The sequence below is a fragment of the Pinus tabuliformis genome, chromosome 2_1 (genome assembly GCF_031772625.1).
Source record: "Pinus tabuliformis cultivar Carrire ecotype Pingquan chromosome 2_1, CPIR1, whole genome shotgun sequence".
Taxonomy (NCBI): domain Eukaryota; kingdom Viridiplantae; phylum Streptophyta; class Pinopsida; order Pinales; family Pinaceae; genus Pinus; species Pinus tabuliformis.
Genome location: NC_142299.1, coordinates 895,439,804 through 895,467,571, shown reverse-complemented (window position 1 = coordinate 895,467,571; position 27,768 = coordinate 895,439,804). Strand labels below are relative to the sequence as shown.

Here is a 27,768-nt window from a genome sequence, read left to right as displayed (position 1 = left end):
GAAAAATTGCAACAAAAACAAGTAAATAAAACCTACAACAAGAAATTTCAACAGAGAATGAAGCAATTTCGAGGATATTAAATTTGGAAGAAGAGAAAAAGAATTGAAAAATTATGAAAGTCTTGAGTCATTGTAAGCCTAGCTGAGACATAGACCACCAAGCATGTTTAAGTGATAATCGATTCAAGTTAAGTTATGTTGAGTCATACGGTCGTAATTAAGGTGGGGTGTTAGAAATTGTAATTACTCCCATGTGCCAGAGTTGGCTAAACTTAGAGAGTCCGTTAACTAAGTGATTGAGTGGTTGAGTCAAGTCAAGTCAAGTGATAGACGACTTTTAGTTTGTGGTTGCATGTCAAGAAATTTTAGGCAAGTAGCTAGTTGGAAAATGTTAAATACCCTTCATTGGGTTCATTGTAAGAATAATGTTTTGTGTGATCAATAGAAAAGCCGCAGCTCATGTTCTATGTGTGAATTTATGCTTTGTCTCCTCCGCCTTTCCAAAAGTAAACATATCGGATACCCATTTTAGCAGTTAACAAGCCAAATGATCAGATGTTTGGTCTCGTCCTCACTGCCTTTATGACGTGACAATAGATTCTTTTGATATCGACACTCACAGGAGCACCTCCAAAATCATTTTAGAAACGCATGATAACAACTTTTGAAAACCAGAGTTGAAAAAAAGTTTTGTTTTTAATTAGAAAAATTAGTGACCTCCACCATAATTGCTAATGTATCTGTTTCGCCACCAAACATGCCCTGTATGTAAGCAGGAGACATTAATTGAATTGATAGAAACTGATGGATTGAATTACAAGTTTTAGAATTAGAGTGATGGCAAAGGAGGCATACAAGCAAAATATCCTTGATATTTTCCGGTGTGATCTTGATCTTGTCACTCTCATTGTTGCCAGATTGCTGCTGCTGCATCTCGAGTAGCATGTCCACAAAGTCTTTACCAATCTTTATCAACAACCTCAACATTGGAATCATACCAATATGAGACAATGGAAACATCTAGCCGTGCAAGATTCAATAACATAGAAATTTTTTCATCTCCACAATTACTACTAACATAAATTCATTACACTTTTTATTCTTCATGTTCACCCCTGTGACAAAAATGCAATTAAAAAAATGAGTCTGTTCAAAGAGAGATGAGACTATAACAGATTCAGTACCCTCAGTTACCATAACAATTTTATGTAGTTTCCAAATAAAAATATATTAAGAAATGAAAATCAATGTGTTTTCTCTATTATTTTCATGAAAACAACTCATAGATGGAAATAGATCCATGTGTTTTCCTGCTGATATTTTTGATTCTCGTTGTTGGATTGTGGTTGATCCATGTGATCTAGTAATTCTTAATCTTGTTCCGTCCGGCCAGGAAGCTAACACCAAAATTGAAAAAGCATAAGAATACATGACTCCAAATTTATTGATTTGATTTATTTTCTACGTTCAAAGGGAACCAAACACAGGTCGTCCCAACATATATACCATAGAACTTTCGATACAACTGTATTGCTTTATCGAGAAAAACAACCATTGAATTCGTCTTTACCTCATTTTTCTGGGTCAAAGTCACGAAAGATTATTTCGATAATCAATCGAGGTTTGAAAAACTATTTTGACATATATTATGTCCAGTCCTCTATTCATTGCATCAAGAATATCTGGATCAATGGTGGTGAACTCAGGTGGATGTTGAGAATAACACTTTGTGGCGTAGCATCTATCGGAAAGTGTGTTAATTTAAAATTTGATGAAAAGTGACTGTGCTCAAGATAATATAGTAGTAAATAATGGTTCAAATCAAAACATATAAATTTAAGTTAAAATAATTAATAATTAGATTAATTATGATTGGGTTAAAAGAATGGTAGTTTTAATACGAGTTGTTTTTAGTGTGATTTTTTAGAAGTTTTTTGGTGGGTCTTTCCAATTTAATTTTTCTAAAATTTGGTAGGAATTTATTGAAGTCATAACTTTGATGGGTAACCACTGTACAATAGAAGTGTTCTAGGGGTTTTTCAGGGTGTTGAATCTATATATACAATTAAAAAACTAATTTAAATAACACAAATCAAGATTTCACCCAAATTATTCTTCCGGATTTGACATCTGAAACTTAAAAAAATCGCAAACAACTCCTCTTTAATGTACAAGATTTTAATCATTATAAGTTTTAGATGTTTTGGTTTTAGGTTGATTCATGAGTTGAGTTTTGTGGTTTTGGTTTTAAGTTGAGTGTTTAATTGAGTTATGTGCCAGATGGTAGTTGGTTAGGTTTTTAAGTAGTGTAAAATTTTATAGGAATATTTAGTTAATTTTTAACTTAAGCATTTTGAGCTAATTAAATATTGTCTCCGAGATCCGATAAAAGAGTAACTTATTAAAACTCTTACTTTGTAACATCAAATAATATAACATTAATATACGGATATTTTTGTTAGAAAAATTAGTTAAAAATTTTAATTTGTATTCTTAATTTATATAAAAATAAATTTTTCTTTGAAACCAATATAATGATGGAGAGCATTACTAAAAGAAACTGACATTGGTGAGTTTATAAAATTTATAAAGTAATTGGATTTTAAAAAGTCAAATTCAAGGGTGTCGAATTTTGAGAGAACTATAATACAATGTCTATAGCGAAATGGAACCTAGTAATTTCATAAAACAAAAGTATGGTTTATAATGTGTTTTTATATGTTATTCATTATATGTAATTATTTGTGATAATTATTATGGTTAGATTAATGAATATGTTGCATTTTATTTTTTAGATGTTTAAATTATTATGCATAACATTGCATGTGATTGGAGTTTCATATTTTTTTTTTAAGGTTAAATTCTACTATTTTCCAACAAAAATACATTTTGAGAGTGGAGAGTGGAGAGAATACATATATATTTTTAAAGAAAAGTATGTTAAAATTTTCAATTTGGATTCACAAATTATATAACCATTTTTTTTTCTTCAAAAAGTAATATGAGAATGGAGAGAACCATTAAAGTAGATTAGGATGGATAATTTTATAAAATTTGTAAAGAAACTTGATCTTAAGTGATGCCAAATTGTAGGTTCACTAATTGTTGAGAGAGCTATAATAGCAATGTCTATGAATATGTGGAACATATGAGTTATGTAGGTAGTTGACAATTTCATTAAATAAAAGTGTGGTTTATCATGTGCTTTTATATGTTTTTCATTATATGTAATTACTTATGTTAATTATTAATGTTATATTAATGAATCTGTTACATTTTATTTTCTATATGTAAGTCGTTATGCATAGCATTGCAAGTGATTAGATATTTTCTAAGAGAAGCATGCTAAAATTTTCAATGTGTATTCTTAACTCATTTAACAACCTCTTTTTCTTCGAAATTAATATGAGGATGGAGAGCATTACTAAATTTGATTAACAATGATAATTTTATAAAAAAATGTAAACGAACTTGATCATAAACTACGTGAAATTCGAGGATAACCAATTGTTGAGAGAGTTAACTTTGTGGCACAATGATGAATCATCATGCAACAAAAGAATTAGCAATGAAATACCCAAGATAATTAAAAAAAACACCATTACCAAATTGAGGGTTATCAAATAACTTAAGCAACAGAGCTTTAAAGAAATGCAGTAGCATTGTTTGTAAATTATTTCAAATCAAAGTACAAATTTTCCAACTCAACAATTCCAATTTAACAATCCTATCGACCTCTCTTTACACCTTTTCAGGCAATTGATAGTTATACATATATTCTAAAATGGACGATTTCATTTTTATGGCATTAGCAATACCCAAATAATTGTTGAAAAGGTAGAGGAGCTTAAACACAAATTCACACACAAAACGCACGAGCTGCGGCTCTTCTATTGATCACACAAAAACTTGATAATTACAATGAAATTGTTGAAGGGTATTTAACCTTTTCCAACTAGCGACTTGCGTAAAATTTCTTGACATGCAACCACGCACTTAGTTTGACTATAACTTGACTCAATGCTCCAACACTCAACACTCAACACTCAGTTAACTGACTCTCTAATTTTTGTCAACTCCTCATGCAGGAGTAATTAGCTTATTTTAACACTCCCCCTTAATTACAACTGCTAAACTAAAACTAACTCAGAACAACTCAAACATGCATGCTGGTCTATGTCTCTGTTAGGCTTATAACATCCAAGTTTCTTCTATGAAGCTCAAACACATATTTTGTCAATGACTTGGTAAATATATCAGCCAATTGATCACTATAGTTACAAGGCTTCAAGTGAACTTCTCCATTGTTCACAAGTTCTCTAATAAAGTGATATCTAGTATTAATATGCTTTCTCTTTTGATGAAACACTATTATTGGATAGTGCAATCGCTGAGGTGTTGTCACAATATATTGTTGTTATTCCTTTTTGTTTCAACTTGAGTTTATAAAATAATCTTCTTAACCACACTACTGGACATGTTGATAATGTTGCTACTACATACTCTGCTTTTGATGACGAAAGTGTTACAATAGGTTTCATTTTAGATGCCCATGAAATCACACCTAAAACATGATGGAACACATGACCATAAGTGATTTTCATATCATTCAAACTTCCTGCAAAATCACTATCTATGTATCCAATCAAATCCTTATTTTTTTGTGTTTGCATACATTATAACACAATCTCTAGTTCCGACTATGTATCTCAAAATTATTTTTCCTGCACTCTAATGTGTGTCTTTTGGAGTCTCCATAAATATGGAAATCAAAATCCCTCCTTGCATAATATCAGGTCTTGTAGATGTGAGATACATGAGGCTGCCAACCAATCTTTTGAATAGAGTTGGATTGACATCTGATCCTTCATCATCCTTTCTTAACTTTGTACCTGTTGCAACTGGTGTAGAGACAAGTTTACAATTTTCCATCCTGAATCTTTTCAACAAATATTTCGCATATTTATTTTGACAAATACAATTCCTTTTTCAGATTGCTCAAATTCTATGCCAAGAAAATATTTCATGAGACCAAGATCTATCATCTCAAATTATTTCATCATGGCTACTTTAAATTCATCTAACTCAAACTCACCTTAAAAATCATGTCATCAACATATAAGCAAAAATTAAAATTTGTCCATGATCATTTATCTTTGTGTATAAGGTAGGCTCAATGTTGCTTTTGCAAAATCCATTCTTAATCATGTAGCTTTCAATTTTGCTATACCAAGCTATAGGTGCTTGCTTCAGTCCATAGAGCACTTTTTTCAACTTGTAAACTCTATCTTCTTTACCTTCAACTTCATATCCTGGAGGCTGCTACACATAAATTTCTTCTTCTAGAATTCCATTCAAGAAGGTTGATTTCACATCCATATGATATATTTTCCACTTTTTCTGAGCTTTTGTGGCTAGAACTTCTCTTACAATATCCAATCTTGCTACCGGAGAAAAAGCTTCTCCAAAGTCTATTCCTGGTTGTTGCAAGAATCCTTTTTCTACAAGTATTGATTTAAATCTATCAATTTGTCCTTTCTCAATCATCTTTGTCTTGTACACCCACTTCACACCAATGAGATTTTTGTCCTTTGGTAAATCAATCAAATCCAATGTATGATTCTTTTCAATAGCTTCAATTTCTTCATCCAGGGCTTGCACCCAATTTTCATCTCTGATTGCTTCTTCAAACAAAGAAGGTTGGAATGACAACAATGAAAAATTTGAACTAACATTTAAATCATCATAAATATCTTTCAGACTTCTCATTTTTCTCTTACCATTGCTTGATTCATCACCTGATTGATTGTTAGGAGAACCTCGTTCCATTGATGCTTGAAAATCCATGCTGCTGAGAAAATCTTGGAGTCTTTATTGGTGTGTATCTGTTTGGTGTCCTCACCTTTGATTCTTGCCTCTTATTTCATGCTACATCATATTCTTCCATTAGTGGCACTTGTGCATCAACTATTTTGTCTATACTACCATTCCATGAATCTTGTTCTTTGAACACAACATCTTTGCTAATTATGGTATTCTTGGTGACATGGTTATACAATTTCTCAACTTTTGATTACTCACTATAACTAGTAAATATGCATTTTTCACTTTTATCATCAAATTTACCTCTTCTATATTTAGGCACATGTGCATAAGCTACACATCCAAATACTCTGAGATGAGATACGCTGCAAGACGTACCTGACCACGCTTGTTCTGATACTCTTTTCATCACACACTTTGTAGGAGATATCTTGATCACATAAATAACACACGCAACTGCTTCTGCTCAATACTCATTAGACAAGTTTCTTCCTTTCAACATGCTTATTTCCATGTTCATATTTTTCATGTTCTTTCTCTCCGCTAAACCATTATGCTACGGTATGTACCTAGTTGTAAACTATCTTTTGATTCCATGTTGTTTTCAGTAATTATTGAATGCCTTTGAATCATATTCTTCACCATGATCTGACCTCAATATCATGATCTATCGATCACTTTGGTTCTTTGCTAAGGCTTTGAATTCTTTAAACCTTACAAAATTTTCAGACTCCTTCTTCAAGAAGTAAATCCAAGTCTTTCTGTTATAGTCATCAATGAAAGTGAGGAAGTAACTACTTCCACCAATCGATTATGTCCTTATAGGGCCACACAAGTCTGTATGCACTAGCTCAAGAGGTTGCTTTGCTCAGTATGAAATTCCCTTTGGAAAACTATCACGATGTTTCTTTCCCAAGATGCAACACTCATAAGTACTAGCAGGTTCTTTGATGGGAGGTAATCCTCTAGCCATTGGTTTCTGCTGCAACAATATTAAACCAGAAAAGTGCAAGTGTCCAAATCAAAAGTGTGATAACTTATAATCATTAGAACATGCAATTATAGAAGAACTAACCTGATCACTATAATTCATAATTAGAGGAAAGAGTTTGCTCATCATCATCTTCACCTTTGCTATCAGCTACTTGCTTGGGGAATTTTCATATATAACACATTCTTGAACTTGAAATATAACTTTGTATCCTTTGTGTGTCAATTGACCAACACTTATCAAATTATGTTTGAGACTAGGAACATAATATACCTCTGAGATTGTCCTTGTCTCCCCCTGCTTGGTCAAAATTTTGACCACTCCTTTTCCATCTACATCCACAGTCTTGTCAGTCCCCAACTTTACCTCTACTTTCAGAGATTGATCCAAATTTGCAACCAAATTCTTATTTCCTGTCATGTGGTTAATGCAACCATTTTCCAATAGCCACACATTATCATAAGGTTCATGCATGGTATGACAAGCTAGCAACATGTAGTTAGTACGCTCTATAGTGACATTAGCTCTTTGGTTCCCTTGATCAATTATCTTCTTCCTGCAATCATGAGCATAGTGACCAAATTTATTGGAATAACAACTTCTCACCTTTGATTTTTTAAATATTTGATTATTGCTTTATAGTTGTTCCCACTTTCATGTTCATGATCTTCTCAACTATATCTTTGACCAACATATCTTCTGCTTCGTCCTCTGCCTCTCGATCTCCTTCTGCCTCAACCTCTATCTCTTGAAATAGAAACTTGACTTTTGAAAGTGGTCTCTAAAGTGGAATCATTATCTATGTTTATCCTTGTCTCATGCGATAGAAGTGATCCCATCAACTCATCAATTGTCAGTGATGTCAAATTCTTGGCTTCTTCTATGGATGCTACCACAACATCAAATTTGGTAGATAAAAATCTGGGGACCTTCTCAACCACTGCTTGATCTTTAATTTCTTCACCATAAATTTTTAATTGATTTACGACAACTATGACCCGCTTCATGAAAGATTTGATGCCCTCTACCTCCTTCATCTGTAGACTTTCAAAATCTCTCGTAGTATTATGCAACTTAACAATATTGACTTTGGAAATACCTTTATAACTTATCGCTAAGGTCTCCCATTCTATTTTTTATGAAGTCGTGATAATAATATTCTGGAACACTACTTAGTCCAGTTCTTATTGGATACGCTGCAATGCTTGTGCATTCTTATTTTTGTCTTTCTTCCATTGTTCCCTCTTTGCATTAGTGAGATCTTGTTCTTGTTTTTCAGTTTGAGGTTCTAAAAACCCAAACTAGACATAATCTCAAACATCATGAGCGTGCAACGTGGTCACCATCTTAATGTCCCACACATCATAATCCTTCCCTGAAAACGGTGGGAACTGGGGCTGGAAATTTGAGACAACCATATTTGTTAAAAAAAATCTTGTTATGAAACCCTAAATTTCTCCTTTTATAATCTTTCAAAGCTTTTTTTTCAAAAAATATAATAAATCCCATTTTTTTTTAAATTCACTCATAAATATTTTTTATATAAAAAAATCTTTAAAAGAAATTTTATATAATTAAAAACCTTAATATATGAACTCTTTAACAAAAGTGCTTTGTAAAAACCTTGAATATTATTTGTTTTTTGTTTTATAAAAATATCTTTACATAAAACAAAACAAATTTTTATAATGATCCACCATTTAAAAATACCTATAACATTTAACACTTCAACAAACATTGACTTCAAATTGTACTCCACCTTGGTTGCAAAAATATCTTTAAAAGACTTTTAAACATACCCCTATAATTGTTCAGGGTGGTTATAATATGTCACTAAATTTTTAATTCTTTATGGGCTTGCGCACCCGTGAAACATAAAAATTGTGTAATTAACTCAATTTTTTTTATAGAATCGTAGTTAAACAATATTTGTGTGGTTTTTACATTAACGAAGTGTGAAATTTGCGTGCTTGTTAATGGTTCCATAAATTACAACACAAATTTATTCGTTCGGCCCTCTTCCCATTGGCTCTACAAGCACCACATATCTTGTGATACTTCCTCAACACTCATATCAATTTGTTGGAAAGGAAGAGGAGCTTAAACAAAAATTCACACATAAAACACACTAGCTGTGGCTCTTCTATTGATCACACAAAAATTTAATAATTGCAATGAACATGGTGAAGGGTATTTAACCTTTTCCAACTAGCGACTTGCCTAAAATATCTTGATATGTAACACACACTTAATTTGACTATGACTTAACTCAACTTGACTCAAGGCACCAACACCCAATGCTCATTAACTCTCTAATTTTTACCAACTCCTGAGATGAGAATAATTAACTTATTTTAACAATAAAAAATGGCTTTAAAAAAACGACTCCACCTATACACCATGTTGAGAGAGTCTTAACAAAACATTAGTAATGCAATAACACCTGTCCAACAATACACTTGGTTTTGTGATTGCAACTGCCACAACACATCTATACACAATCATTTTTAGTCCGTTGGTATCGATCAATCTGCACTGCCATGTTTTTAATTTAATGAGTGCTCGCCCGGCTATTTGTTCACCAAAAACTACTCGGCCGAATCCATTTGCAGACTCGTGGATATTTGGGGTGTAGTCCAGGAAGATCAGCCTTCAAAATGTGGGCTGGAGCTAACCAGCCATATATTGGGTATTTAATGTCCTTAGAGCAGCACGCTACTTAGCCCGATAACACGGGAGCGGGCAAATATTATTTAATGCCGAATTTGCCCGCTCCCGTGTTATCGCGTTAAGTAGTGTGCTGCTCTGAGGACATTAAATACCCAATATATGGCTGGTTAGCTCTTTCCCAAAATGTGAGTCTCTTGGTTTCCTTCCACTCCATTTAAGAATTGCTACACAGCTAAAGTAGCGGACTTGCCAACTTTGTGAACGAATTGACTTACAGATGTTAGATTAAAAGAAATTTTAATTTGGAATAAGAGTGTAATTTCAGTTGAGGATAGGAGTATGTACGTCTAAAAGCTGCTCCAGATGTGATTTTTTTTGGTGAGAAAAAAATTAAATAAGATTTAAAAAAAATCATAAATCAAAATGACAAAACCTATGGACATACTCACATGTGGATGTAATCTCAACGGTAATAGAAAATGATAGATCTTGGATAAAAATATTGCATAACTTACTAACAAAATGATGCCTCCTGGGGAACGGTAAGTTAAATCCTCTGTCGTATTTTTCCAATCTTATTCGAGAATAGTCCATTAAATAATAGGTTGGGAATTTTATTGGGCATGTTCAACGACCCTCTTCAGTTTCCAGGGTCTTTAAAATTGATTCACAAACTTGAAATTGCACTCTAAAAAATGTATAAATCTAGATTTGTAAATTTGTCCATATTAATTCTATATATCTCCATGAATCAATAGTTACCATTTTCGTGGTTAGAATTATGACTCTATCCATCTTAACTCTATTTATCTCCATGAAGCCAATTTTTATCACTTTTCGTGTTAGAGTTATGAATACCTATTTCTTTCTCGGTTTTTGTGATTTGAATTTTTAGGGAGTGAGTTAGGAATTTTACTTAATATAAATTTCAAATTTTTAAATAGATTGATCTTCAATATATAAACATTTCAAATCTTTAAGTAAATTCATGTCATATTGAAAACATAAGTCATATTGTAAAAGATAAATTTACCTAAACCTTTGAAATATTAAAGAACCCGATGAATGATAATCCCAATTCGCTCTTGCCATTTTTATCTCGATTGATGATTCACTAAATATTTGGCGATAATAGGCGTAGTCAATTATTTGACACCTATATCCATCTGATTGTCAAATATTCAACAATGTATATTTTTCCTATAGATTTACAAGCTCATGCAATGTACTAAAGCAAGAGACAATAATCTACTTCTACTCTTTACAATGGAAGCCCATAAATATCGAGAAAAATAATAATCGACAAGAGGAAGAACATCAAGGGAACATAACACAATAAATATATAGGGAAAGCCACAACTCAAAACCCCACTATCTGTATTGCATTAATCAGAAATCCAAGATTTTAATACAATGCTTTTTCTGACAAGAACAATCCCAACACTCAGTGAAATCAATCTCCAACTCACAAGCAAGCTCAAGTCAAATTTAGGCCTCTTCTCTTCTCTCCAAGCCTCCTATTTCCTTGCGCCCTTAATCAAAGAATTTAGATGAATACAATATGCTCTACTCAACCTTGAGCTTAACCTGCACAAGTATTTCCTATCCTCCACCTGATGATTTCCTTTGGCCAATACTTAGCCAAATTTGCAAGCCTCCAAGCTTCTAATTCCTTGCACAATTCCTGAGAGAATAAATCCATATTTAAAGGGAAATTCCTCCTCCAAAACTGCACAATCCCTTCAAGGATCAGTTCCTGATTGCATGCACTATCAGTAAAACTCAGAAAATTATACAACAAATAGTACACTATCCCTGCACTCTAGTCTCAATTAGGTCTTTGTCAGAATTGACATGCATGAGTTTTTGATGAATGAATCTTCAGTTAACTGGAGTAGCACTAGTTAATGCATTAGTGCACCAACTGACTGTTAACTCACTATTAGTTTCTCAAACAGTTTGGAATTAATTTCACTGGACTTAACTCAGTAAACTAAGTTAACTAATTACCACTCATACCTAACTCATCCTGGACCCCTATAATATAGGGAGAACATATACATGACTTTAGAAATAATTCCAACTCAAAATTCCTATGTTAACTATGTCAATTCACTCTAGTTAACTATTACAAGTTGCTATGAGAAAAAAAATTGATTTTAATACTCAGTTTAATTCAAGGAAAAATTAAACTCAGATTTCTAGATTCTATTTTTATCATTTATTGTTGCTATTCTTAGCACTACTTCTCAACAAGAAAGAAATTCAACTCGATCTCAATCTTGAACCTTTGGAATGTTCTGCATGAAACACTTCTCTCGAGTGTTCTAGTTACAACAAATCCAGAAACAAGAAAAACATCCAACCTAAATCAGAATGATGCCTTTGTCATCAAATTCTCTAACTATTATTGCCTCTATCGACTGAAAACTCTATGCTTCTATTGACTCTGACTTTCTTCACTGTTTTCAACCCTCTCTACGCTTCTTCAGTATCTAACTTCTCTAGCCTCCGCCACTTTGATCTTTGACTGCATTAATTCCACTGATTTCTCCCGCTACTATGTACTCTGGGCTCCTGTAGCAAGGTATGATCCATTAGATAAAACCACTCACTGGACCCTATCCAATTTCCGCCCTCTTGGGACTATCAATTCAAATTTCCCCACCTCACACCTGGAGGTATGGTTGCATGTGACCCCTCTGCCCACCTCGCTCGAAATTTCTCCTACTGGAGGTGTCTGCATGTCTGGATGCATCCACTCGATGTCCTCTCGACTTGTGAATTATCTGAGGCTACTTTTTCTCTGCTTGAGTGGATCTCTCCACTCTATCTCCTCTTAGCTTCTATAATTGTGGCTACTCCACAACTTCTTGAAGATACTTTTGAGGCTTCTTCTAGGGCTGCATGTTGAGAGGTAATTTACTCTCTCTCTCAACTACCAAGTCTCTAACCTTTGCATTGATTCTCAAGTATTTTCATGCATCCACAAGAGCATACAATTTCCTGGCTAGCACAACAATTTGTTTCATCTATCCCGTCGTCACGAAATTTTCTGGAAAAGAGCTGATTTTAAATCAATGATATCTCCCTCATTCGAACTCCAATGCAGCCGAATTTTTATTTTAAATTTGGGATTTTTTTTTCAAAGAATCCAAATCTTTTATTTGTTTATGAAAAATTTGCACAAAATTTTTTAGATTTGCTTTGCAAACTTGCGGCCCAAAACTCAAAACTTTGATTTCTCCTTTAGTATACTGTTCTCAGCTCCGATACCATATAGAATTTTCCTATAGATTCACAAGCCCATGCAATGTACTAAAGCAAGAGACAATAATCTACTTCTACTCTTTACAATGGAAGCCCATAAAAACCAAGAAAAATAATAATCAACAAGAGGAAGAACATCAAGGGCACATAACACAATAAATATCTAAGGAAAGCCACAGCTCAAAACCCCACTATATGTATTGCATTAATCAGAATCCAAGATGATAATACAATGCTTGTTCTCACAAGAACAATCCCAACACTTAGTAAAATCAATCTCTAACTCACAAGCAAGCTCAAGCCAAATCACGGCCTCTTCTCTGCTCTCCAAGCCTCTTATTCCCTTGTGCCCTTGGTCAATGAATTCAGATGAATACAATATGCTCTGGTCAACCTTGAGCTTAAATCGCACAAGTATTTCCTATCATCCACCTGATGACTTCCTTTGGCCAATAATTAGCCAAATTTCCAAGCCTTCAAGCTTCTAATTCTTTGCACAATTCCTGAGAGAATTAGCCTGAATTTGAAGGGAAATTCTTCATCCAAATATATGCAATCCCTTTAAGGATCAGTTCCTGATTGCATGCACTACCAATAAAACTCAAAAAATTATACAACAAATAATACACTTTCCCTGCACTCTAGTCTCAACTGGGTCTTTTTTAGAATCAACATGCATGAGTTTCTGATGAGGGAATCTTCAGTTAATTGGAGTAGCACTAGTTAATGCATTAGTGCACCAACTGATTGTTAACTCACTATTAGTTCCTCAAACAGTTTGGAACTAATTTAACTAGACTTAACTCAGTAAAATGAGTTAACTAATTACCACTCATACTTAACTCATCTTGGACCCCTATAATATAGGGAGAACATATACATGACTTCAGAAAGACTTCCAACTCGAAATTCCTAAGTTAACTAAGTCAAATCACTCTAGTTAACTATTACAAGTTGTTATGAGAAAAAAAATCAATTTTAATTCTCAGTTTAATTCAAGGACAAATTAAACTGAAATTTCTAGATTCTATTTTTATCATTTCTTGTTGCTATTCTCAACATCAACAATAAGATAAACTCAATGCTCACTCTCTTAAAATCATAGTAAAGCTGAGCCAATACACTGAGCTTGTTTTTATCAATGTTATTAGAGTCCAACCGTATTGAAAAACATTATTTTGAATATTTTTATTCTGTAATGGATCAATGAAATTGTATCAATAATTAAATGTGAGTTGAATCATTGTAATAATGATCAACTATATCGATCTTGTCTTTTCGTGAATCAATGGTGTTAGCCTCTAATCATATTAAAATGCATTATCATAAGATTGATTTTTGTAATAAATCAATCAATCTGAAATTGATGGAAGTGATGAATTAAATTCTTTAAATATAAAGGGTTTGCATTATGGAATTTCATCGATTAATTCAATAAAATTTTGTGTAATTTTATTAATTCATTTGAATAGAATTTTATGGTGATATTTGCCAAAGAATTATGGTTTGTAATATTTTATTTAAATGTATAATAGTAGTAATTGCTCTAAATGTAGAAAGATACACTGAAGGAATAGAATATTTGAGAAAATCATCTCACCATGAACATATCCCACTACTGAATGCATGCACATAAGGTTTGTCAAACTCTCTAATGCAAGCATCATTAGTTATTTTTTTGAGCGGAGCTTAAATTGCTTCTCAATAAGATTACGTAGATGAAAAATATTTAAAGCTGCTTAGGGACCTTAGTAAGGCACATACAAATATTTAAGGACTCCACAACTTAGAGAAACATTGTTGGGTTGGGCATACACTATTCATCCCAACCAATTGCAGAGCCTCATTTTCATCTGCCTCCCTCCAATTAAAATATGACATGTCAGGTGGGGCAACAATGTTCACAATGTTTACGGTGATGATTTTTTGTTTCAAATAGAATTGAAGGCCAGGTATTTTGGACATAGATATTGATGAGAAAAATTAGGCTATTATTGGGGTTGAGGAAGCTGTTTTACTATTCAGAAATATGTTGTCGTCAGTTCCTTTTGTACAATATAGTGTTGGAGCAAGAGGAATGGGAACAACAATAGAGGAGGTAGATTTGGAGAAGAGGGATGCTCTTCCAGGGATGGAAAGAGGGGAACTCTTCTAGAAAAACCAACCTAAATTCATCAATCAACCACATACATAAACCACATGATCAATGGTCAATAACCCATGTGTATGGGCCCAATGACTCACCTATTCCTTCCTTGATTATATGGCTATATAATACATTCCTTTGTGAATATATCAGTAGAGGTTTGCACAGATCTATGCAATTCTCTCTTTGAAACTTTATTTTCTTTTGTTGCTCCCTGATTACTTTTTTGTCTAATACATTATTTTGCATGGTGGAATTAATAGAGACTTGAACAATACATACAATTACAAGAACTTGCATTGAAGCCAAATGATATTATATCAACTTGAACAAATTTCAAGAAAACTTAAACAATTAATGGAAGGCACTAATCGTGCAACTCAACCAATTCGTGCTTCCATTAGGTCCAGTTTTATTTTTATTGGTGCTACTACTAAGGTTGGAGATGAGGTTGAGGCATCCTAGACTTTGATCCAGATGATGTTGATGTAGCTCCTCTTGATGATCCAATGTCTCGTAGTAGTGGTGAATTTGATCATGATGAGAAATGATTATGTTGATCTCTCATATGTAGACATCTAGTATTGTAGTATGTAAATGGCCTCATAGCGCATAACATGTTTTTTGGACTTTATAGGCCATTTAGAGCCACATTAATTATGTATTTTGTTGATGATATGTATTGCACTCGGTTCCATTTTGATATACTTACTTTTACATGGTATATAGATGAGAAAACATTGCATATTTTGTCTCTATTGATTCAGAGTCATGATTTTAAATCTTAAAAGTAGTTTTTTCCATTAAAAATTAATTATTTCATGTATTTTGTTTTAAATTGGTTCATTGAGATCTGATCAGTCCTAGTTTGATCAATTCCAGTTTGAAACCCAATTTAATTAAGTAGACTGGTTATGCTTTTTAATATTATGGATAAAACCAACTATGTGTGGCCTTAATATTCAAGTACAATAGAAAGAACCTCCAGAAGTATAATAATATAACCATGTGCCCATGGATATTGTCCAAGGATATTAAACTTTGGAAGCAAGTACTACTACACTTTTGAAAAATCAGTGATAGGAAGCCTATGAAGTTACAATAAATTCGAGAGGTTTTCATATTGGACTTAACCTAGATGATCGTGTATTTTTAGAACAAAAATTTGATAACTCCCTCGAAAATTTCTTTGTGATATTGTTTGGACCCTCATGAATAGGATGTATAGGTTCTTAGGGGAAACAAAGATGGAGCTCCCTTTTCCATCCAAGCATCCATTCCTTGCAGTGGCTCTTTTTTACCTCCCATTCTTCTAATTTCATCTTGACAAAAAATATACTAGGGTTTAGTAACAAAGATTGATCAAGTCCCTCAAGGACACCAAGGAAACATACATCACCTCTACACACTATCCTTGTGAACACAAAGGAAACACCCAGATATAAAGATTTAATCCTACTTGATTACGATGTATAAAGGCCAGGGAAACAAAATTACCCTGAAATCTTACTCACAAGTAAATAAAAACAACTATAATAATCCTTCAAATTTCTAGCAAATTAAGACAACGTTCAAGTGTTTTATGCATTTATGTGTTCATCTATTTATTCGATACTCTCCTTTTGTGTCTATTTCTGTGTATGTGCATCTTGCAAAGGGATATGGAGAACTAATGGAATGAAAATGTAAATAGACCACTTATTTCCACATAAGTGGTCCAAATGCATAAAATGTTTATTATACTTTCTACAACATTAAGCATAAGTTTGACTCGTTAGTAGTTTCTAGACAAAGAATGAAAAATAAAGTCGACCAACCGTTCCAGAACCTCATCACCAAATCTGACTGCCATATTTAAAGATCTGATCTATTACATGTAGCCCACGAGTACCACATAGAAGAAAAACATAATGTTGAATTAAAAGGTAGTGCAACAGACAATTCAATGGAGGATGCTTATCACGACCTCAAAAATATGTTGGTAATCCTGACTTTGACCTGGCAAAAACTCAGGATAAAATGTAACCTCACCTTGAGATAGAAATATGCGCTAGAAAGATAGTGTAGCCTATAAAATGACCTCTTTTCAATTTATTCAACGCATTCAGTTTCCTCATCGTCGTCTTTTAGAAAGCTTTCTTTTTCTACTCATCCTAATGCTCCACCGAAACTGAAAGATGGCTCCATTTCATCAATTTCAACGTTTCTGTAAACCTCTCGTCACTACATCTTAAAAACCACGATAATCTTTATTTTATTCCTTTGATAATTTCTGAAATCGAGGTTTGATTCTAGTTTCTAATCTATAAGTGAAGTAAGTAGGAGAATCTATGAGTTCTCATAATGATCTGTTCATTTCATGTCTGAAATAATTGAAACCAAGTGTCTTTATACCCATGTTGAGGGCGACAAATCGAGGGCATGTGACAAACCTTTTTGTTATATCTTTCGACAAAAATCCCCATACTTTAATAAGCTCAATCCGTTTTAATTCTAGATCCTGACTAAGGACGACAAACTCCAACATTTTCTCTCGAAGTTTACCAAAATCTTCACGTCTTATCTTCATATATGACTTTAAGAAGTCCTGTTGCAATATCAAATTTTCCTTCAAATCAAGACCAACAATCTCCAAATAGTGCACTATAATAAAAGCAAGTACCTCATAGATTTACTTTCCTCCAAAATAAACCTAGAATGTATGGTTTATTCTCAAGAATTCTTGCTATGAATTCTTTTTGAAACCCCAAGCTTATAAGATAGCCCACAATCGGCTTAATAACCCTTCCAACTCACATGACCAAAATCTGAGGATACCATGTCATCGTGGCTCCAATAGATCTACGGCCCATGCTGATATAAGTATGTCACTGAACTTCTCATGATACCTTCGAGCTTAAATCGCAGTATCTTAAGATAACTCTCTATGACTCGTGGGATGTCATTTGCCTTAATGTCTAGTCCTCCCAGAAACTTGACAATGAAAAGAAGGCCTATGACACCACTGGAATGCAACACTTGTGGGCATCTTCAAAGAAAATATGGAAGCACAGATTTACGAACACCAAACTTCTCCAAAGAGTCAATAATAGGCATCATGTTCCTCTTCACACTACATCCTAGCATTAGAGGATACTCATTTATATCCCCAATGCTAAGGCCTAATTTCTACAAAAATTCAACCCTCTTTCATAACATCTATTGTAGCAGGAAGTGTTAACTCTTCAAGCTCCTCGGTATCTATTTCCAAATTCTTTAAGTAATCACAAATTATAACATCAGCTTCATGGTTTTTACTGGAATTGTCGACAACACCCATTGAAAAGGTAAGAGGTACCCCATATGAAGCTTAAATTACCCTTGTAATTGTTTCATTTAACAACGAATCCTTCTTGCCAATGTTGTAAGGCTTCCCTTTTTTCATAGAAATGAAGATTATCTGGCCTTGGTTCGACTTACAGAGACCGGGTTTAAAACTGGAATGCAAAGTGGTCTTGGTATGGCATAAAATACACAAATTGGATTGTGCAAAGCACTAACAAGAGACCACCATACCCTCTAACAGACTACTATTATGAAAAGGTAATTTTCTCTTGCATCAATGCCTCCACTAGTAAACTTTTCCTTCTAATAACCTTCTAGTGGGTTCAATCTATTTTTTGTGGCACATTGTTTACCGTAAAAATAAAGAATGGTCAATGTAGAGAAATTGAAGAAATATACCGATTACTTAAAAATACAGTTCAGACTTGGGGAATTACCTACGCCACTGATGAAAGATAATTAACAGAGGTTGAAACCTTCTAAAAACCTTCAATCACATAAGCATAGTTGTTTCTGAGGGCTTTTGGATCAGATATCATAATTCGATTATATGAATTGCATTCAAAGACAAAATTCGAAACTGATAACCAAACAATAGAGGTAATATAATAGTGATGCCTTTCCATGCGAATGAGGTATGGAGTCCACCTCCGATGCACTGGAGTCAGAGGTTTTCGAACACAAAGTTTTACTAGTGGAGAACTCAAAAATCTAATTATTTTCCTTTGTCAGGTCAAAAATTGTTAGACATAGGAAGACAAAATTGAGCCCTTGTGATTGGCTGAATATTCTCGGCCAAAACCAACCATAGGAACACCTTTGAGATTAATTTTCTAGTTGAATGATTAATTATTATTATTCTTGAGATATTTACATTATGTTTAGCTTTTTTCTTGCTTTTCAAAGATAGAGTTTGAATCTTCAAGGTTGTGGAATATGGTTGTCAAGAAGTCATTATAGGCTAACTTGAGGTCCATGTTTCCTTTGGCTTTATATTTATTTAATTTTTTGTTTTTTAATTTAAGTTAAAAAAAAATAAAAATAAAAATTAGTTTAATTTATTTAATATTATTTCTCAATGAGGTGGTGGCGCGTGGTGATAGTGAGTTTGGGTTGGGGAAACTCACCACTTCTTAACTTAGGCGATCTCTTCACATGGTAAATAGTGGTTTACCCACATGTAATATTTAATGCACGAAAATCTCCAGAATTTGGATGTATTCTATGTGAACTAGGTAATAGATTCAACGATGGTGTTGGTACAGTCTAGTATGGGCATAGCAGAAGGAGGAAGATGTCGAGCTATGGTTACAGAAGATAGTAGTATGGTCATGCTAGTCTAGGGGTGGCATCTTAAGCTTGGGGCCACTGCACTAGAGTTGGGATTTAGTTGGTTCATGTGAGTCATTTGAAGGGAGTAAAAGGTGGAAAATTTGGGATCTCGGTGCATGTGCTAGTGGAAGAAGCTTTCCTGTGAACAAAGTTCAACTTTAGTCAACAACATCTAATTGTCTTAGTGTGCAAAGGAAATATGAAGCACATACTTATGTGTTGCAGTTTGGTAAGAATCTTGAGACCTTCTTTATGGTTCATTTATGTGTCTCTTATCCCTTGCAAGTTTTTTATGCCCTTTGGGAAAGATCGTTGGTTTATGTGCCTACTATTGCGGCCAATGTCTTGGGTTTGTATGGTATATGGTTGAAATGTGCTTCACTCTTTTGAATTAAGGGTTAAGGTCTTATCACATTCATCTATTATTGGGTATCTTGGCGTTTCTCTATGCTATTGGGACTCCCATGTGTTATAGACAATTTTGTGCCTTACAGCAACAAACATGAATTGTCAAGGGATCCAAAGTTCCCTAAACATGATGTTCCTACCCCTAGAGGAACAAGGTCAGCAAACCAACAGCTCTCAGATCAGTTCTCCACCTGAAAACACTCAAAAACAAGCAATCCTGAAATCAAAGCAGGTGCTCCACTAGGCTTCTGCGCTGAAACACAACTGCTCCATGGTGTACCTGCGTTGGGCGAGTTTGGACATGTGGCACAGTGAGTCATTGCTTTGGAATCTTCCAAAAATGACACTTGGGTCAGGTATTTCGCCTTGTGATGAGTCAGAGACTTTGTTTCTCCAAGTAGAAGCAAGGTTCACCAAGTGGACTCAAGAACTGAAGATCAACTGAAGATTAACTGAAGAGAGAGAGGACACAAGGCAGCTACACATCAGTTGCAAGCTGACTCATCCTTTCTCAATTCATCTATATATTGAGCTCTCTCCTATGAGCTCAGGAGGCTGGAATTTTGTGCAAAGTAATTATATGCTGTTGGTTTCATTATTGAGTTATTGGGTGATTGTTTGAGAGAGGTGAAGAAGAGCAATTCTTTCTGCTGGGAGGTGTTGCTAGGTTGGAGCCTGCAATGGTTGTAATACTCTCAGAACCTTTATTTCTTCATTAATAAAAGCTATTGAGGTTCTTCTATGTGCTCTTGTTTCAATTATATATTGTGATGATTGCATGTTTGGTTTACACTAATCCATGAACCAGTTATGATTGCATGCCTCTTGTAGTCTCCTTCTTTGTTATTGTGCAGGATCTCATTGTAGCTGGGCGAGCAGAAGAACAAAGAGCTAGGAGCAAGCGGCCAAAGAGAAGAGTTTGGATTCGACATTAAGCGCAAGGCAACGGTTAGTGCTTTCTCCATTCTCTTTTGCTTTCATAAAGAAGTAAACCTTCAGTAGTTTGTTTTACAGTTGTTGCTAAGGAACTGTCACCCTTAGAGTGGGTTAGGGTCATCCGAGTCGGATACTTTTCCCTACAACAAACTGGCGACTCCGCTGGGGATCGTATCCGTTTGATTGTGTTTGTAGTATTTTTGCTATTCATTTCCTGAACTAAAGAGTACCAAATCGAAAAGCTTTTGACTATATCAAAAGCGAAGTAGAGGGCAGCTACTCTTGCTCATTTTCTGAGCAAATTCATGATTTGAAGAGCTGATCTACAAAGATCCTTGTAAGCTCTTAGTGATAGCTTTGCACCTTCTAAATCATCCCTTTGAGTGTGCTTGACTGAACGCTTCTGATTTGAGCAAAAACCGTGCATTTTTGAGAAAATTATGACCCGGAGACTGTGAAAACGCAATTCTCATTTTCCAAAGCAGGTAGTACACAAGCTACCTGCTTTGCAATGCAGGTCCCGAACTGACTACCTGCGTTGAGAGCCAGTTTGACTGTGCAGAGCCTGCGTTGACCCAAATTTGCTTAGTGCATTTGGGGTTTCCTCCTTTCTCTTGCCTGTTTTCACTTAGTTTTGCTGCTAGGTGTCAGTCTTGTGCCTGTTTTGAAACCAGTATTACTTGCCATCATTCCGCCTCTGTTATATAACGAAATTGTACTTGTTCTTTGTATTTCTTACTCATTTATAATTTCCCATAACGAAAAGTAAACTAGTCATGCTTTTGGCCTCTTAGATCTGAACCTGTGTTAGGCATTTTGCTGGTCTAAGGAGTTAGCTTGTTTGCTGTCCATAGCTGATTAGTCATTTTACTTTCGTTAGTATGGTTTGATTTCATGTATTTCCAGTGATTAAGCAAGTGAATCTTAAGGTGTCTTTTGATTTTGGACAAACTTGTCTACTTTCGCTTTAAATCGAAATCAAAGTTATATAACCACTTTCTTTTTGTAATCCATCCACATTAAGAAAGGGAAAAGAAAATACATGCATTGTGCATTTTGCATTTGAAAAAGTTTGCATGATGATTTAGGAGAAAGTGCATTAGTTTGTGCTGTATGAACTGTGTGAAAAGAATTTGCTTTTCTTCTCCCTCAGTAGTTAAGATTTTCATCAGTAAAAAAGATTTGAAAAAGCTTGCTTCTCATCTTAGGCTGCATTTAGGAATTTGTCATATACATCTCGTGGTGAACCTTGAAAGGCAAACTTTAAAAAGATCAACTTAAAATATACTGAATGAACCTAACAACGCATTTGAAACATAACGCAAACATCTAGAGGTCTAGGTAGAGACGTGTTCCGGCGTCGTTAAACATAGTGACTGTCGATCTCTACGAAGGTGGGTGATTCCTCCTGAGAGTCGGTGGCACTAATACGTACTTGTGCTCCCACGTACCGTCGAGTATATATTGGGAGACCCCTATAGGAAATTATCTTTTATCCATAGGAAGCCGTGTCGGCCGCCCTACTGATCGCGATGCAGTGAACACAGCATTCACGAAGATCGACCACCCGTACCGTAAAACGTATTCTGTGGTTTCGCGAAAGGTTTGGCACACCCTCTGCCTAGATCTCCAGAGCAGTTTCTTTTGGCCCTTTTCAAACTCTATAACTGAAAAGGTCCAACCGAGCATTTGTCACTTCGGGCTCGTTAATACATCGAAGGAGACTAGAGTCATCTTTAGCTTTTTCTCGACTCTTAAAACATGAAAAAGCAAAGTTATGTTTAAAAGTGTCTAATAAAATTCATTCAAATCGGAAACACAAATTTTCCCCTTTATATTTTAGTTGATCGAGTAATCCGCAATCGTGGAAGAAAGTCAATTGAATATCCGTCGTTCTCGGAGGCTTGCGAGTCAACCGTCTTTGTCTCCGGAATCGAAAACAATCCGGACAAAGCGAGCTCGTCGAACCAGTTCAAAATCTCCTTTAAAAGTTAGAACAAGCGTTCCAACAACATCTGAGATTCTGGTCACTCCAAACATTTCTGGAAACCCTGCCTCTATAGAAGAAGTTCAATCGCCACAGAGGGACAGTAATACTGATCTCAGTCTGGGGGCAAATACTTGTATGACTGAACCAGTTCCATCTGTAACCGGTCCAGAGAGTTTTGTTCCTCAAACATCCATCGCGGTCGATACAACCCCTTCTTCGGCACCGGAAATCTTTTACAGACCTGACGGTCTTCCTCTTCCACCCGGTCTGATTGCGATAGAGGAAATTATAGAAGAACCGCAAGTATCCACTCCAAGTCAGTTTGGAGTAGGGGTCACTCTATTTCCTGCTACAACAGAAGTTTGTCTATCACCAGTGGAAGTTCCTGTAGAATCACTAGGTGATCAATTGGATAGACTAAAAATGACTGAACAACCGTCGACATCTAGGACTGTGTCGAATGACACGGCGACGGCAGAAATACCTGCTGCAAATCCAACAATGTTCGCCGGCATACCATCTGTCCCGACTAGCTCGCAGTCGCTAGAAGGAGTCCACCAAGAGACTATCTCGACGGTATGGTCTGTTCCTGTTTGTTCCGGAGTAATGTCTGGTAACTCTCATGGTGAGGCTCATCAAATTGACCCTTTTGGGAATCTAATTAGGCCATCCAGTCCTCCAAGACAGGCAGTTGCCTTGAGTTCTGGGTTGCTACCGTATGGGGGGCAGTACCCATACGGGAGCTCTCAACCTTATTCAAGTTATGGCGGAATTGCAACGAGTAGTTGGGTACCTGTGCTATCCCAGCCACCGAGAGTTGTATATTCTATGCAACAGTGTGTACCTGTGACAAACATCCCAACTACACCGACTATTGTGACCGTGTCGCAAGTTCAAACAATGCCTGTTGTATGTCAACCTCAGATTGCTCAGGTTCTCATGCAACAGCCCCTTGACCCTGCGACCCAACCACAATCACCTACTGGTGGGACAACACAAGTACAGTTGGGTACAACTACCCCACATCTTGGTCCAATGGTTAGTGTAGCGCAACAACCCATGGTGTCGCAACCGTGGATAATGCAATACCAACAGCCGCAATTCCAACAAGTGTACCAAGGTTCTGAACAGCAAATATTTGCGAATACTGGACAACCATATATTCAAAATGGTCAAAATCAACCACTTTATAGTGGTCAAGTCCATCAACCGTATTCATCATACCAACATCAACTCCATTATGCTGGTATGCAAAGACCGACTGTTCAGGCGATTCCATCGTATCCTGGTTACGCTTCACCTAACTTGAACCAGCAGTTACCATTCGTGGCGACTTTAGAGTTGCCTGATTTACATCGGTTAAAAAACGATCCAATTGCTTACGCCCCTTGGTGGCCAGTGATTCCGCACAAACTTCCATCCGACATTCATAAATTCAATGGAAATCCAGGTGAAGACCCGTCGAATCATGTGATGACATTTCATCTATGGTGTTCGTCGAACACTTTGAATGATGATTCGATAAGGCTTCACCTCTTTCAGAGGACATTGACAGGTCCAGCGGCAAAATGGTATATAGAATTGCCTAGAGCTTCGTTCGACAATTTTGGCTCCCTTGCCACGACATTCTTGACCCACTTTCAATTACCAATAAGGTACGAAATGGGAACAGAGATATTGACTAACTTCAAACAGACAACCGCAACTCATATATCAGATCATATACATGAGTGGCGACGTCGACGAAGAATGGTTAAAACATACGTTCCTGATCAGCTTTTAGCTGAGTGGTTTATAAAGTCATTACTTCCGGCTATAACGGAAGATGTAGCAAAGGGAGGAGTCGTAACAGAAGAGCAAGTTATCGCTCGTGCACAATACTTGGATTTAGTATATACTCAGTCCGGCACGCTCTATGACAAAATACCAGACGCCCCTAGACCAGAGTTTTCAATCCCTCCTCCTCCTAGATCAAATAGTGACTCTCATGCCGGCGGTGGCGTGATTGGCACGGCAAACACGAATCCGAAAAGGACCAATCAAAAGAAGGCCCGTAAGGATTCGAATCAAAACGCGCATGAAGAAGTTCTTGCTTCGGAAGTAAATGCTGTATCGACAGATAGGGGCAAAGAAACCAATCAACCAGGAAGCAAGAAGAATCAAAACAAAGGGAGGAAGAATAAACAAGGTGGGTCATCCCCTAAGAAAAATTCTTCAAACCCTCCTGGGAATAGGAAACGGTTTCCGTGTCAAATATGCGATGACAAAGATCACAACACTAAGGATTGCCCATTCAAAGCTGAGCTAAAGAGGTTCTTTAAAAGTCCTCATACCTCAACTGTGTCAAGTGATCAATTTCCTAACCCAGGTCAAAATCTGGTTGATAGTGGAAACGCTTCCCCGTCCCAAGTACTTATGTTGTCGATTTCGAAACAGCAAAATGATGCTTTGATTTCGACAAGGAGCAAAGATTATGGGAATCCACAGGTGTCGAGCGATAAAGGGACAGATCAACCTAGCAGTTCGACGACAACTTCGGCAGAAGTTGTACCCCCCATCACACATGAATTAACAATAAAACCGCCAAAGGGAGTAGTACACAAGTCGACATTTAATCCTCATGCCAGAGCGGCACAACATTACAACATAGTAGAAGATTTGGCGCAATCGCCATCTGCTATGTCGACTCTTGAGGTATTACAGCATTGCCCCTCCCAAAGGCAGGCATTGTTATCAGCAATTGGTGGGGTGGATCCTAAAGATTCCAATCTGGTATCCTTTGATCACAAAGGGTATGATCCTCAGTTGCCGGCTCAATTAGCTTTCCTCGTCCAAGTGAAAGCCCTCAACAAAACAGTTCATAGAACTGTTATTGATGAGGGAGCATCGACGTGTATTATGTCGATGAGTTGCTGGAAAACTTTGGGATCTCCAACCTTGTCGCGATCATCGACGACATTAAAATCATTCGACGGGAGGATATATACCCCTTACGGTATCCTTAGTAACCTGAAGGTTGAACTAGGGGGCAAAACAGTAGAAATAGATGTTGAAGTCATCGATGGCAATCTTGACTATAACATCCTACTAGGAAGGCCATGGATTTATGCCATGCAAGCTGTTGTGTCGACTTATTTTAGGAAGATCGCATTCCCCTTTGAAGGAGGGATTACGGTCGTCGATCAACAAAACTTCCTCCCTAATGGTTCACAAGTTACAGGAAGCGTTCCCATGATCCATGGCAGCGACCGGTCGATTCAAGACATTGGAGTAGGTCTGTTGAAAGACCCCACTATGATGGGAACTTTCGCGCTACCACCTCCTATTTATATAGGAAATGTACCATTTGTAGCAACATGCAATATGGTATCCACCTTGAAAGTCACAGAAGGCAGAGTCGCTATGGATCATGCAATGGTTTTGCCGCCAAGTCCCATTGAAATATTGTAGCAATCAATGTTTCATGCATGGGAGGCAAACCCAAATCAACGCTCGTCGAGCGTTTGGGTAGATAGATCTAGGGAATATGGTACCCCATTAGATCCTTGGTCGAAAGTACATGGGACTGACGAAGGAATCTTACAATCAATGATGATTGAGGAGGCACCATGGAATGATCACCACCATCGTTCCCTTCTTCCAGAATACGAAGAAGATACTCAGAAAGATCTTTACCACCCTTCAGTCTTTGAATTCCTAACAAATACTGTAAACACGGTGGATTCCGAGCGAAACTTATCAAATATCGAAGAGACTATAGCCATAAATATCTCGACAAAACCTGATGTTGTAGAGAATATTCATGTTGGCAAAGGTTGTTCCCCTTCAGAACTGAAAATATATAACGCTCTCTTTCGTGAATTTAGAGATGTCTTTGCTTGGTCATACGATGAAATGCCAGGCATCGACTCGAGTATCGTTGAACATGAAATTAAAATGTATCCTGATGTCAAACCAGTAAGACAACGGCTTCGACAAGTGCACCCTAAGAAAGCCGCTGCCATTAAAGCAGAAGTTGAGAAACTTCTCCATGCTGGATTCATCTACCCGGTTCCTCTAACCGATTGGGTATCGAATATTGTCCCTGTTATGAAAAAACAAGGGACGATAAGAGTGTGCGTCGATTATAGGGGTGTAAACCAAGCTTGTCCGAAGGACAACTACCCCACACCCTTCATCGACCAGATAATTGATGAATGCGCCGGATGTGAAATCTTTTCCTTTATGGATGGATTTTCTGGGTATAATCAAATAAATATCCGCCCACAGGACCAGTCGAAGACTGCATTTATATGTCCGTGGGGCACGTTCGCTTATCGAAAATTACCCTTTGGCTTGAAGAACGCAGGGGCAACTTTTCAGAGGGCTATGAATTACGCCTTCCATGACATCAAGAGCATTGTTCAACCATATCTCGACGATCTTCCAGCTCATTCGCGAAAGCGGACTGATCATCCGCAGCATTTAAGAGCGATATTTTTACGTTGCCGACACTACAAGATAAGACTCAATCCTCACAAATGTGTGTTTTGCGTCGGTTCTGGTCGTTTACTTGGCTTTGTAGTCTCTAAATATGGGATTCGTCTCGACCCCTGTAAGGTTCAGGCAATCATTAATTTGCCTCCACCTTCGAATTTGCTTCAGATTCAGAAACTCCAAGGGAAAGCAAACTTTCTGAGGAGGTTCATTCCAAATTACGCAGAACTTGCTAAAGGTTATACACGTCTTTTGAAAAAGGATGTACCCTTCGATTGGGACCAGGTTGCGCAAGCTTCCTTTGACGCTTTGAAAGAGTCCCTAGTAAAAGCATCATTAATGTACGCCCCAGATTATCTTAGGGATTTTAACCTGTATCTAGCTGCGGCAGATACAACCATT

At 36.2% G+C, this 27,768-nt stretch overlaps 1 pseudogene; it reads right to left on the bottom strand.

The window, feature by feature from the left end:
• Positions 1-696: 696 nt before the first annotated feature.
• LOC149203533 (transcription termination factor MTERF4, chloroplastic-like) overlaps positions 697-27,768 on the bottom strand; it is a 38,868-nt pseudogene continuing 11,796 nt past the window's right edge.